Source organism: Embiotoca jacksoni, unplaced genomic scaffold, assembly GCF_022577435.1.
Source record: "Embiotoca jacksoni isolate LCO1_2020_lvr unplaced genomic scaffold, fEmbJac1.0.p SCAF_12, whole genome shotgun sequence".
Lineage (NCBI taxonomy): Eukaryota > Metazoa > Chordata > Actinopteri > Embiotocidae > Embiotoca > Embiotoca jacksoni.
In genome coordinates this window covers 13,334,018-13,349,154 of record NW_027185252.1, presented here as the reverse complement: position 1 = coordinate 13,349,154, position 15,137 = coordinate 13,334,018, and positions in this window count along the sequence as shown.

The window sequence follows — 15,137 nt, the reverse complement described above, 5'->3', positions numbered from 1 at the left end:
GAAGCACCAAATGATGACAAACAACATGGCTGAATGTTTTGTCATCAATATGTCTCTTTCAGTGTGGACATCTTGTTTCTCTGTGGGAGGCGTGGGTGGCCTTTCATATGTTTGTACCATGGGGCCCTTTGTTTCATAATCCATCAATGCAAAGAGACTAAAGTGTTCTTGTTTATTAATTATACTATACAATAATTATTCAATCTGTGGTGAATTCCCTGCACTCTGGTGTTTTATATTAATCTTATATCGATGCTTATCTGAAAATAGAAGGTCTGTAAATTTGCTCTGAGTCACGATGTCCCGGGGGAATATAATAAGAACTGCAACAGACAGAGATTGATAGAAAAGATCACACTGTAGGCGTGAGTCATGGTTAGATATGTGATGTTTTCCCTCCTTTGGGATTCGGCCATGTGCAAGTATCCAAAATAAACGTTTCTGAGTCAGTCTTTGCTGTCTGGCTGAAATAAAAGAAGCCTAAAGTCATATAATTTTGGACCCCAAAGCCATTAAAATGAAAATGAAAATGTGATTTGCATTTTTTTTCAGCATTCTTATACTCATGCTTACGACTCTACAGGGATTTTGATCTGCGAGTATAAACGATGGGCGGTTAACAGCAGAGTGATGTATTTCCCTATACCAGGCAGTGGTAAATGCTTCACCCTGAGCCATTCAGCAGAGAAGATGAGCTTAAAACAGGGGAATTGGCTGATGAGTGTCTGCAAGGATTTTGTTTTGGACTATCAAACTGCAACAAATGTTCATAACAATACAATACATAGACAAGCAGTCTACAGCTTAACTCTTATGGACAAAAGACAACAATATTGTGCTGTTGAAATAATGCTGTGATATTATAAATGTTGTCATGTATAACAGTAGAAGAAAACTGTTTAAGTTTTAAATACTAAAATAAATGAGGGTTAAATTTCATTTAGCTGCTTAGATTTCAGGGTTGTGGTATTGTGCATGCTGGCTCACTATCACACTGTCATCACTGACTAGGACACTTGAATAGGACAGAGCAATTATTACCATTGTTATTCATATAAAAGTGGTGCTTTTTCTACAGCGGTGAAATTGTCTGCTGGGAAAATGGCATAATTACGAAGGGATGTGCAATACTAACAGAACTGCTTGAGACGTTTGGAGGAAAAAACATCTCTTTGTTGGAGTGCTAACAACTCAGAGGCATTAGACATGTAACAGGTGGCCCCGAAGACGGGTTTTCTTGGAAGGAGTCACATGCCAAAATTTGGAAGAAAAACTATTTTAATCTAAAATCTACAATGCATTTTTTTTCCATTTTGTTTATCATATATTTTTTATAGAAAGTCATAATCTGAAAAGTAACTCAAGCTCTCATAAAACTAGTGGAGCAAAACTTTCCTTCTGACACTAGGGAGCTATGGGGCATGAAATGGAAATGTTTATAGACATTAGAGACCATTCTGCACTTCCACCTGGGAGTAAGAGCCAAGGTTTGAACTCCAGGAGAATAATACACACCTCACATTCACTGCTGAAGACAGTGGTGGGCTGCATCGAGCAGATCAATGAGAAAAGAAAGCTCCAAGCCCTTGTGGAGCTATGACTTCCAATGAAAAACATTTCTGCAGGAGGACATGAAGCCCAAAGCAAGCAACGTTACACAGCTTTTCACCTGCAGCAGCAGGCAGTGCAAAATGAGAATGTGTGTATGTGTGTGCCTTTACAGAAATGCTGATCAGAGGGAGCACCCGAAGACTGAAGAGTGTGCCATGATTAGCTTTCTAACTGGAAAGATGGGTGAAGGTGCAAAATTATAGCATGAGAATACATTTTCACATAAAATGAATAGAACCGTATCTTAACTATTTTGTTAATTAGTAACCTATATATCTAGAAATAAAAATCTGGAGATAATAATTAGTTAGATATTTTACCAGATTACACTCTGAACAAGAAGTTTTAACAATGCATGTGAGGTGTATGGGCTCAAACTCGACCTCGTGGAGGCTCTCCTGAAATTTCACCTTTATGCATAATTGTCTCTCTGGAGGAAACCACGCTGATTAAAAATGTATCTACTTCATCACTGATATGATGATTCTTGTCACAGTTCTTTCTAACCTCCTTCCACTCCAAAAAAAAAACCACTCTCCGCATTGGCGACCAGATTCTGGCCACAGCTATTTTTTTCACCCATGGGCCTGCAGGGATGGTCTTCTGAGGTATAGCCTTTCTGCTGCTGCTAATGTCTCCTCATCATTTCTCCTTTCTTAAAATTCCATGAAGAAGAAAATTACAGAAAACCACTGCCTTCCTCTGCAAGGGGGTAAAGCAGGCAATGAAGTATTCCCATTGGTATCCATGCCACCAAAGGTCAAATGACTTGTCTCAGAAAGTCTCAAAAGTGTCTAACAGAATTTTAAAATCCAATCTTTCTACTTGCTCCCACGGACTTATAAACTGTTGTCTGGTGTCATCAGACAACAGTGTGCGGATTTTAAAGATGAGTGAATGGTAGTTACAATCCACCTGCCTGCCAAGATCATTTGCATGTTGTGTGCAAGTGCAGATGAAGTAAATATGAAACGCTAATCATTTTAAAGTTTAAGGTTGGTTATATTCCCTCTGTAGTGTAGGTTGAAAAATGTCAGTCCTGCACTGAGACTGTTGTAATCACCGTTTTGGACCCTGATTTGTGATTAATGGCTGGTACACTGACCAACTCTTGCCCCTTTTCCATCTCCCATGGTGTCATCATCTGGTTATTTTGTACCCATGCATCCTGTCACAGCGAGGGCGTGCCAGCTTTCAGAGTCTGTTTCAAAAGCAGTTTCTGGGCATGTGTTTGTCACTGGCATAAGGATAAGCATTGCACAACTAAGAGCACAGACATAAATGTTCACACCCAGCTGATAAGAGTGGTACATGATGACTTGCAAACCTTTTCATGAATATTCGGTTAACTTGTTAATACACTGATAACGGTGTAAAAAGGCCAAATATATATATTTTTATCATAGTATTTTTTTTGGGTGTTGTAAAATGTTAAGTAGTTTTTATTGCCACACAGTTTACATTCAGAAACACGCACATTCACATTAATGTCCCAACATACAGTATATTCCCCAAGACACACATATCGACATTGAAGGTGTTCCACTTGCTTTGGTGAACAGCGACTGCAATTATCTGTGTTATTTTTCAAGTGTTGCTGAATCCTGTTGTTGTGACTTAGTGTAGGGTGGTTCCACTGGATGGCGCTACCCCTGCATCCCAACACACCCACCTTACTTATCAGAGGACTGGGCTTTGCAGCATATTGTTATGAAGGAAGAAACAGTGAGAGACACTGCATCTCTGTGCTCTTCATGGGACAGGCTGTGAAGATTAATTTCAGCCTGAAGAGATAGCAATAATGTGTTTTGAATGAATGAGGCAGCAATGTCAGGCTCCACTTCCACCAAGCTGACAGCTGAAAACAGCAATAAAAAAGACTAAACACTCAGTATTTATTATCGATATCAAACTTGCCAGCTGCTTCTGAACTACCACCCATCTGTCTTACTGCTCAGTTTTAGAGGTTCATAAACATTCATACCTGAAATACACAAGTCTACTGTTTGTGTAAGGATTTATTCAAATCTGCTTTCAGTGAAAAAACACCAGATAAATTAACATAAGGCTGTGCAACTCTGTCTAATTTTTGAAAATTAATTACAAAGATTGATTTCCTTCTCTTACTGTGTCATCATTTTGACACAGTTTTTTGGGGGTATTTGCAGGATGATTTTTCTTTAATTACATCATCTGTTAAAGCAACAGATGTTCAACATTGTTCACAATTTATCTTCAACTTGTTAAAACCTGGACTCTCTGTGTTAAAACTTGGCACAGGCCTGTTGTCTCACCACATATTTTGACTTGTCATACCAGGGACACACAAGTGACATTTTACGGTGGCTCTGTTCCATTTAACTGAGCTAATAAGCCTTGACAGTGACACAGATTGCACAATTTTGCACAGCAGGCATTTTAACTCATCGCAGAAAAAGCACAGATGTTACCACACAGATGTGCACAATACTACTGCGACATAGCAGCGACTACTAGGGCTCATGTCCATGTCTGTGAAGCTGGCCACCTGTGGCCAAAGAGCTGGTACAGTATGCTGTATAGTGGAGAGCTAAACAGCATGAGAGGTTAAAGCAACACAATGTAACTTAAAAGAACGCATTCTTCTCTTTAGAAAAGAAAATCTTAAGCAATAAGTTACAAGCCTGGCTCCACCCGTCTCTTGCTCACAGCTTCAGCCTTCGCTGTGATTATATTCTGGAAACTCTGTTCACATGAAGGTTTGCTCAGCCACTCTGAAGGCGCATCAGTAAGTGACCAGTAGGGGTGGCTCAGTGTAATGACGTTGATGTCAAGCATTTGTTTCTAAATGTAGTTTCAAGTATAGCAGCGGTGGATGAGTTTTGGAACAAACATACATTATATGGTGATCAACTAGTTAAAGGCTGCTCATGTAGTTTAAAAATTAAGAGGCAGTCAACATCGATTAGGATGCAATGATGAAGGCATGGCCACATATGACCAGTTTAATGAAACACACCTTGGCTTGATCTAATAAAGTCACAGTTGCAGCTGCTACAGCCTCACTTCTTTTTAACTGACATCACAGACTCAGTTTGCTGACTTTATGATTCTTCTTTACATGTACTAGTGTTCGAGTTTATCCTTCATCATTATCCTGTAATTGACACTTTTGGCTACACTGGCCACTGTTTAGCAAACATGGTGTAAATTGACTTTAATGACTTGCAGACTGACAACAGTGCTAAAGTGGCATGAAGGTTGTGATTAGCTTTTGTCATGAACCATAAAATGTGACCAAGATCTGTTCCCAAACCTAAACTGTACCTTAACCATAAGGGCTGCAAATCTAAAAATAGCCGTATTAACTGTATGAGTGAGGATTTGCTGACAAATTATTTTACATGACTATGGGAACAACATTTTACTGACTTTGCAGGATCACTACTTTGAATGAATCAAAGATCAGAGCTGTAGTGTATTTACCAGAAGTGAAGTCAGAATCTAATTCCCGGCCGCTGTGGGTCTTTGAATGGTGTTATAATGAGATAAGTTATGACCTCTGAACGTTTCTCTCTGCAGAACATTTTTCGACCGATGATTTTCCACTCAGTTTGTCATCTAGGGAGTAATGTCAAAGATGCCAGCCAGAGTCTCTCGTGGTGCCGAATGCAAGCTGCAAACATTGAATGTTAAACAGCTGAACTGCAGACTGCCTGAGAAACAGAAGCCAAGCTGGCATTTATTATTCCAGAGACCCCCTAATGTTCTGGATGAACATGTTCATGGAACAACATATCCAGAAGGCTGCCCTGGTCACACTAGTGTTAATTCTTGAGCACTTGGATTTTCGATCCTTTTTCTTTGGTCAGAGCCACCGGCATCTCCAGATGGTATCAATATTCTGGTGGATAAAACAACATATTCATTCCAGCCTTATCTCAGCTACAAAGCTCATTAGTGCTTACTTCTAGTTATTTGGCATAATGCACTGAAAATAAATCACTTTAAGATTTTGTATAGCACATATTTTTTGTTTATTCTCGGTTTAAACAGATGGTATCACTGAGGAAACTTAGATCGTGTCCTTAATTAACAGAAATTGGGAGGTTTACGTATTTCAAATAGAGTTTATGTTCTATATCCCAAATAATTTGTGGGTTTTTTACTGTCTGATATAGTATCAAAGGATTAAATAAATTAGTTTTTTATTCTTTTTGATTATTTGTCCCTTTTACTACTGGTGATGAGGGCTAGGAAACAATCTTTTATGTTGATATTCTGAATACCTTCATGAAATTAAACCCCATTTTAATAGGTTTTTTTTTTTTATCATCATCCCTTTTTCTTACCGCGGTAACCATTAATTAAACACTCAATATCGGCTCTTTTAGGTACACCTGTATTCAAGGAAGTCCAATACAACTGTTCTGTTTATGATGTGTGTACTTGTTACCAAGGTGACCACAAATGTCCAGGGCTAGAGCTGGGACCGAAAGAGTAGGCTACACCTTTAATATGAACCTACTTAAAATACAACTAAACAGTTAATTTGATTTAGCCGACATACAAACAATTAAAACAGACTTTAAAGACTTTAGTTTGGGCTTCTGGTCAGAAACTGGTGATTGAGGGTTATTTTGCATTTTGAGGAGAATCTACTCTTGACCTCATTATTTTAAAAATCTGGCAAGAGCCTGGAATATTTTACAACTTCATTATGCAAACATAATAGGACACTGCTGTGTATGGATATCAGACAGGAGGAAGCAGCGGTGCATAACAAGTGGTGAACTGAGAATTGTCACTTATCTCCATGAACCCATCAACTGAGTTCTAATTAGCCTTAAAACTTGAAACTACACTGATACGAATATGTGTCTAATTAGGTGCACTTTCATGTTTTTGGAAGACTGGCAACTGCCACCACAAATAGAGGCTCATCTGTCACTGAAAATGTGATTATACAGGACTCTTGCCGATTAAAATGTCTCCAGTGTGTCTTCACTGTGGCCACTATTGTCACTGTGCAGCCATGACTCGGGTCTGACAAAGCCAAGCTGACAGAACAGTTGCAGATATGATCTAACAATACACAGGCGAGTTTCCTTTCTGTGGAGGCAGGGGGGGGGGGGGGGTTATCAGTCTGTCCCCCAATCACCATGCCAGTGGTAATAAAATGGCGCTTTGAGGCAGAGGATAAAGGCAACCCTGCTGCTAACTGTGATCCCCCCCTGCCCTCCCTCCCCCTCTGAGCTCCTGGAGGCGGGGCTGAGACTGTGAAGCCATTAGAGAAGAAAGAAACAATAATCTGATCATGTCCAATAGGGGCAAATGCGACATCAGTCAGCTGTTCCGTAATCTCAACCTTCTGCCTCGGAGCGAACATAAATTTCCCATTTGTTCTGTGTTTACATCAGATGACATCTTTGTGGTTTTGATCGTATTCTACTGTCTGTATCATCATGATAACTCACCTGCCTGCCGAAAAACTGACATGGATTGGCTCTTTGAAAGCAGGCCCATGAAGTGAATAGTGAGCTGGATGATTGCCAAGGAAGTCACAGTTACTAATAGTGATGGAAGAGGCTGTAGTCTGTTTAGGTTTAAAACTGTTGCCAGTATTGCTCTAAATCCCTTTTAACAACATCATTTAGACATAGATTCTGGAAGTGTAAAACTCACAGTGAAGATTGAAAAACATTTCACAACTCTTCACTATTTAAAGATCAATTTTCAAGATATCTAAAATTAACAAAGTCAGTATATTTTATTACAAATAAATCGGGTTTAATCAGGTGAATAGTTGGGTGATTATTTTACTAACCACAATTTCTTTTCTGCCTCAGATAAGGGCATCGCTGATGTGCAGGTGGCTTTGTTTAAAAGCTTTCCAGCTATATAAATAGAGGTCAAGAAAACAAATAGGACAAGGTTTGCAGTCTTGAATCTATGTGAAAAGAAGCGTCAGGCTCACGTAGCCGAGGCCCTTCTGCTTCAGAAGTTGTACTTTTCGGTCGCGTCTTTCCACATCGTCACCTTTTGCACATGTAATACATTGTTTGTTTGATTTGCATCTGAAGAGTCTTCTCTAGTTTTTCTATTTTTGCCAGTCTGAGTTTTTTCCGCATTAAATCCCACAACTTTTTTATATCTTTAACATCACAGTCAACATTACTATTAACCATTAGGATCAATATTCAGAGAGAAGGATGGGAGTGTAAAAGCTGTCTTAACCATGTGGACAGAAAAAAAACATTGACATGCTTTATGTTTCTGTTGACTATTTTAGGGAATAAAGCAATGATATAAAAACATATAAATAAAAAATTGTATATCTTTACAACGTGAGTGTGTTTGATAACCATGCCATTATATTATTATTATATTATTATTACATTATACATTGTATTATAGCAACATAATACTGGCATTCATCACCTGTCTCCCTGGTATATAACTGTGGGGGAAACATTTATTTTGAAATGTGTGGGCATGAGACATTCACACATCACCAGGGCCGTGACCTCTAGGTGCATAACACAGTTTAATAAAATCATCCCACTGTCTGAAAGACAGGTTTCGCAACCATTTCTATAAACAGCATTGTGAGGCTGCACTGAGTTTTCACAATCTGCTGACTAAGATGCTTTCTAGAAAGGAGCACACCTTATCAAATCAGTTTTAATGTACTGCAACGGAAATCTTCCTCATCTTAATCTCCATCCACAACAACATAATGTGCTGTATAATGCCCTCAACAGCCCAACACTTCTGCTGAACACCTGGTTTGTGATGAGAGTGCTTCTGAGCTGCTGTGGTCACTCTCTTTGAGTCATTTTGTGAAATACTAAAACATTCAGAAACTAGAATTACAGCCTTGCAGGTGTGTGCCTCTGCCAGCCAGTCAAGTTGCAGTTTACATCCATATCTGTCAGTGAAGACTTGGAACTGGAAGGAATCCTTGTATCTGTTCACATGTTTGGCCAATAAAGCTGAATAAAGTTGTAGCTATGACGGTAGGCGATGCTTCAGATGTTGATGTCGCCGCAAAAAAGATTCAAATTCTAAAACACAGATGCTTCACACACGCCCAAGATTATCCAACCAAATGTGACCAAATCTCCCTACTGTTCCTGAGTTATGGTAATATGGATATGCCCAGAAAATTTGACTTTTGACCTTTCAGATACCAAATGTCATCACCACATAATTTTATCTTGTTATATAATTGTATGTAATGTTGTCATAATTGACGCATTCATTATTGCTTTATGGCCACAAATGTGTTCTGTGAAGTCACAATGACCTTTGACCTTTGGCTACCAAAGTCAAATTTAATTTCAATTATGATCTTTCAGCCTAATTGCATGCTTGTTGTTAATGTGAAGAAATTTCCTCAAGGCGTTACTGAGATATCGTGTTCACGATAATGGCAGAGGTGGATGGAAAGAACATGAGGTCAGTTACCTTTGACCTTTGATCCTGAAAATCATTCTTTATTCTTGGGACTCAGTAACATTTAAATAAATGATATAGACGGATGGCTCCGAAGCATAAAAACACAGATCAAGACTAAAGGGAGGAATGTTACTTTAATGGATTAAAGTAAAGCCAGAGTTTGTATTTCGGGTGTTATTGTGTTTTCATGTGTCACATATCTCATGTGTGTCAAGCTGCATTGCTATCATCTCCACACATATAAATTTAAGTAAAAGGTTGTGGGAGAGTGGCCAAACAGAGACAGAGCCTACAGAGAGAAACAAATAGGCAACTGTCACGATGATAAATAAACCATGAGTCAGATTTCCTGGACTGCACAGTTTAAAGTCCCAGGGGCCCGTAATGATTCAAATTTAAAGGAACTCTACCTGTGGATCATTAGCAAGAATCTATACTGAGATTAATTGATTTTTCTTAAATGGGCTTCATCATGTTGTAATAAATAGGAGTAATTTGGGGTTCTGCAGCCATAACTCATTTGTACTGAGGATACTGAGAACTAAGATTTGTTGGCAAAATAATATACTGTAAAAAACTGGAGTATGGCTTTTCTGAGATACTGGATTTATCTCAAAGCCCTGAGTTTACAGCAAAACTACTAGCCCGTGGCATTTGCTGTTTCAAGGGATTCTCAGCAGCCAGGGATGCAGCTTGGGGGAGGTGAAGCTGTCCAATCAGCCTTTTTCCAGTAATTAACAGCTACATCTCATGCCACAGTCAGTTAGGCTGTTGTGTTTTGTGGTCCTAAAAGTATAAAAACAGCATTTGAAATGAAATAAATAAAGGTTGAAAGGTTTATGGTGCCTTGTCAGGCATTCTTTTATCATAATTAATTTCACTGAATCCATATAAACATGTTAAACATACATGTGTTGAATATTTAAAAAAAAAACTACAGTGCTGCAGCACTGGACTGCAGCTGACAGCGGTTACTAACATGAGTATGTTTTGGAGAGATAAGCATCCAAAGCAGGCTTATCCACTTTGAGGCACTCCTTGTGCATATTATCTTTCTATTCCGAAGTGGTGCTCGATAAAAAATAGATTATTTATGACATTGAAAGAACTGGAAATCTGTTGGCTAAAACACCCTGAGACGCCTGAAAGTTGGCTTCTGTCCTCGTGTTCCATTTGACTTGTTGGAAACTTATGAGAAGTTAATTTGTAATTCTAATCCTCTGGCTGCCCTTGAGGTCTGTGAAGGTGAGTTGATTTGAAAGGTATAATAATGCAGGAGAGCTGCACTAAACCAGAACAGCCCGGAGCTCTTATCATGGACCGCCTCCAGGTTTTGGAAGGACTGTTGTCATGAGTGTCTCACCAAGAGAAATATGCTACAAGATCCTCTTGAAAGGCTACAATTTAGAGGACATATGAAACACGTATCTTGCTCTGCAGAGTGAATAAAGAGGAATATGTTGCATAATGGCTTCGAGCAGGTAGAAGAATAATACAAATGGCCAGATTATGGATGTGGAGTTAAGATAGGAAAAGCAACATTTAGTTTCTGATCACAGGATAAAAGTGCAAACAGAATCCAAACAGAATTTTCTTGGCTGCATTTTCAATTGGCTCTATATTCTTTTCTGAGGTATCGCAACCAAAACAGCTTTCACCAATGGGCACCAACAACCCTGTAAAGTGGAAAATCGTATATTGTTGGACAAGATTCACCTCAATCCATGGCTGAGAAGCTGAGTAGGGAAATGGTTTTCATTTGAAGCAACTGCATGCAGACACAAAATCATGCAAGCACAAAAGCAGTGGATTAAAGTTGTGGGAGAGACGTTTGGATAGACTCCCACTTTGTCAGTCCTTTTGTCAGAGATAACAACAGGAGTGTATTTAAAAGGGGAATACCACTGATTTATAATGGAAACTGGCAAAAGCAATATGCTGCTGTCAAGAACCATACAATTTGAGCATGTGCAGTGACATCAGCAATATATGGACAGAACTCCTGGGTCAAAGTGGGATTTCTACCTTCTTGGCTTTGTTTGTTTGACTTTTCTCTTATCTTGAGTTATTCCTGCAAAACTAAATGATTATGGATACAAATGTAACCATGCAGGTATGTGCAGGTTCTGCAATGTTAAATCAATCTCTGTAAAGCCCTCATGATAAATGGGGTGTCTGAACGGTTTCTCTTAAATCTCAGTGGCCTGTGTGGGCAAATTGGACTTATCAAGCCAGATCTCAATCAATATACCCCTTGTTCTTTTCTGCAATTATCTTGATGCAGGATTTTTACCTCTTTCATGTAAAATTACCTTGTTGAATTTTTGAGAGTTCCACAGACCACCTTTACCCATGAAAAGTGGCCTGTGTGGGGTGTTTATTTCTAATGACCAAATGTTGTTCAAATGAATCAATGGCATCATATCATATCCAAGAAACAAGTGTAAAAAGCAAACAAAAACAAGATACAGACATGTTGACATGTTAGTGCCAAATCCATGTACATATTGTATATAGACAGTGTATATTATTACATATTACATATATATATATATATATATATATATATATATATATATATATATATATATATGCATATGGAGCAATCATTCAGTTTGTCATTCTGAAAACAATTTTAAGCAAACTATTTTTTTGTTTATACTATTTATTTTGTTTATATGTTTTTATATATATATATATTTATATATATATATATTTTATAAAATAAATAGTTTGCTTAAAATTGTTTTCAGAATGACAAACTGAATGATTGCTCCATATGTTTTCAATCATTGGGGGCAGCTCTTGCTCAGCAGGGTGGGAGGAAATCCCTCACTCGCCTCCCTCCCTGTTTCATTTCTCACTGTAAATGGAAGTGTGTCCTCCCTTGTCTCCTCATATTTATTCACTGCAGAGGCCCTTGTTGCTGCACTCTGAAGGATTGTCTCTCCTTCATCTTCCCCACATACTCTCTGTAAATCTGCAAACCTGTAAAATGCCGGTTAAGGTGTGTCTCGAGCTAAAGCTGAAGTGCATTCACCGTGTCACACAGTCGACACTAAAATAATAAAATATACATATATTTATGTCCAACAGAAGATAGTCACATTTTAGAAATAAGAAATTATATTTTTTAAAAATGAGCCATTTTTGTGCTCAAAATAAAAAGTTGAATTCATGATCATTAACACATGCCTTTGCTTAATTTAATACACTCATCTTTTGGTTTCATCGGATGGCTATTTGTAGGTTTAAAAACTAACTTCACTAGTGATACTCTTTATTGCCTTATTTAGCATTCAAAAGCAGTATATTAAAAATTAATAAACTTATTTAATTTATTTATTATTCTTTTAACCTTTATTTAAGGCTGAGGAATGTAGAAACTCTTTTACAAGAGAGACCTTGCCAGAAACGCAGCTGTATAGACACATAAAATATTAAAAAATTATACCACTATACACATGACACATTATATGCCACTACATTGCGGAAGTGTGCAGACCTAAGAGTGCAGGTGTTTATCGATGTCTTTCCTAACAACCATAACTCCTCCATCCCATCAAAGCTTAATAACGTGATATAGCACAGTTGGAAATAAATCATTTACTTAAAATCTGTGACTGATTTATGTAAACTGCGAGTAAACAGTTAATACATGCTTTTTGGTATAATATTTGTCTGTATTTGATAATATATCATGGTATGATGACGGCTGCGTTAGCATGCCATCGATCATTCTTTAACTCTTTATACTGCACACTTTGTATTATATATGGAAATAATATATATATATATATATATATATATATATATATAGATATATGATTAAGCATATTTTATACAACAAACAGCACAAACCATAATCAAGTAAATGGATCGTCCTCCTATCAGTGCCAAAGACACAACATTTTATTGAAGTCTTCTTTTATTACATCTCTGTACCGGGCTTTCCTACATTTTGAGGTAAAGATTAGATTTGACAAGGACAGACGGTGCACAGCTGAGATAACTGTGCTGAGCATGCCCTTGTTATGCAGTCTGCCTTGATATTTGGAAGCCAATTAACTAGATTAGAAAGTATAATCAATACCCCGCCTCATGCACCCTCGCTACTGTCTTCTCATTAGATAAATAATGACTGCCTATCACAAGATTGTGGATTTAAGTTACACTTCTGCATATCTTTTTCTCTTTCCTTCACTCTTCCTCAGGTGCATCTCAATTTAAATACATTTGACACTTAAGATTTCTAATATCTTACTAGCATCAAATATTTTGTTTTATGACTTTCAATCAGGCCTTCATCTAATCACAGCACTGACACAGCTCTCAGTATGGTTTTAAATGACATTGTCCTTAATACCAATATAGGAAAAACATTAGTGCTACTGTTATTAGACCTTGGTGGGGCCTTGGACACTGTTGTTCACAACATATTACTGCACAGACTGGAACATTGGGTTGGACTCTCAGGCAGGGTTAACAAGATCATACATACAAATCAGGAGCTTATTTGTTGTTATTGGAAACCACACCTCAACACCAAAGTCCCTGACCTGTGGTGTCCCCCGGTGGTCGATCTTTAGGTTTTTATAAATCAACTTTTATATCCTTCTGATAAGAAAAATTATTAAGGACCATGAGATTTCTTATCATAGTTGTGCTGATAACATCTAATTTTACTTAGACCTGCCACCTAATGACTTTAGTAACCTAGAATCTATTTGATAAATTAAGAGCTGGCTGCCTCAAAATATCCTTTAGCTGAATAAGAACAAAATTACTTTTTGTGGAAAAATGATGCTGGACTTTGAGTTGTAACTCTTCCTTAAACAAAAGGACTTAAAGCAAAGAATAACTGTAATGTCTGAATTGATTATAATCTTAGTTTTAACATCCAAATGAGAGCAAAACGTAGCAAAGCGTGTGTCAAAACATTCATGCTTTGATTTTCAGCAGGGTCGACTGCTGCATCAGTCCTTACAGGCCTTGCCACAAAAAAAAACAACGAAATGCAGCTGTTGGAGCTCTTACAAAAACCAAAAGAAGCGCCCTCACTACTTTGAAGTCCTTACATGAGATGCAAGTAAGTAAGCGATTTTAGCTGAAAGTAGTCTGCTTGAATAACTAATGACTGTATAACGAAATAGCTTGAAGATATTTTTCAGCAGTACACACCTGCTACACCTGTCAGATCACTGGAGACAAATCTGTTGATTCGACCTACTGTCAGAACTAAACACGGTGAAGCAGCTGCTACACTGCTTAGCTCTGTAACCGACTTCCTGAGAACATGACAGATTCTCTAACTTTCACCTTTTTTTCCCCCACACTCATGCACTTGTATCTGCCACTATTGCATGTCATTACTGTCTTTTCTCTCCACTGCTCCGGGCTTTACCCTCTCTGTCCCGTCGCTCTGCGTGCCTCCGCAGCTGCATGTTTCTGATCTACCCCATCAACGTGCCCAGTGTTTCTTGTTTGTTGTTTCTCAATGCTCATCTTTTCTCTCTGCTCTCATTTCACTCCAACCTGTCGAGACAGATAGCGTCCCACCTCTGAGTCTGGTTCCCTCTGACATTTCTACATGATAAAGGGACTTTTTTTTCCTCCTCAGTGTTTGCTCGAGGGAGATTTGTTGGGTTTCTAATTTTGTAAGGTCATGACCTCCCGAGGTGCAGTGACCTGAGATGACTTGTGTTTTGATTTGGCACTATACATTTAACATACAATAAAACTGGAGGGATATCAGCTAATTTCTAGATCACTTTCAATAACTTATGTGTATGAATTTTGATATTTAAATAAACTTGTCTTGGCTAAAGTTTACTTGTGATAGAGGAGAACTGCTTCCTCTTCGGTTGGACAACGTGTCCTTTTAAAGTATCAGTCGATCGTTTCTCGGGTATTTTTAGGGATCAGCAGCTGCAGGTCATCATTGATTTTGTTAGAATCTCTTCTGCGTCACCAACAAAACTGAAGGGATATTGCTCTTCTTTTCTGGACGGTAATTTGAACCTTGTGGGGCTTGTAAGTAAAGGTTCGCTCAGCCGTGTCCATTTTCTCTGTAAACTGTCAGCATT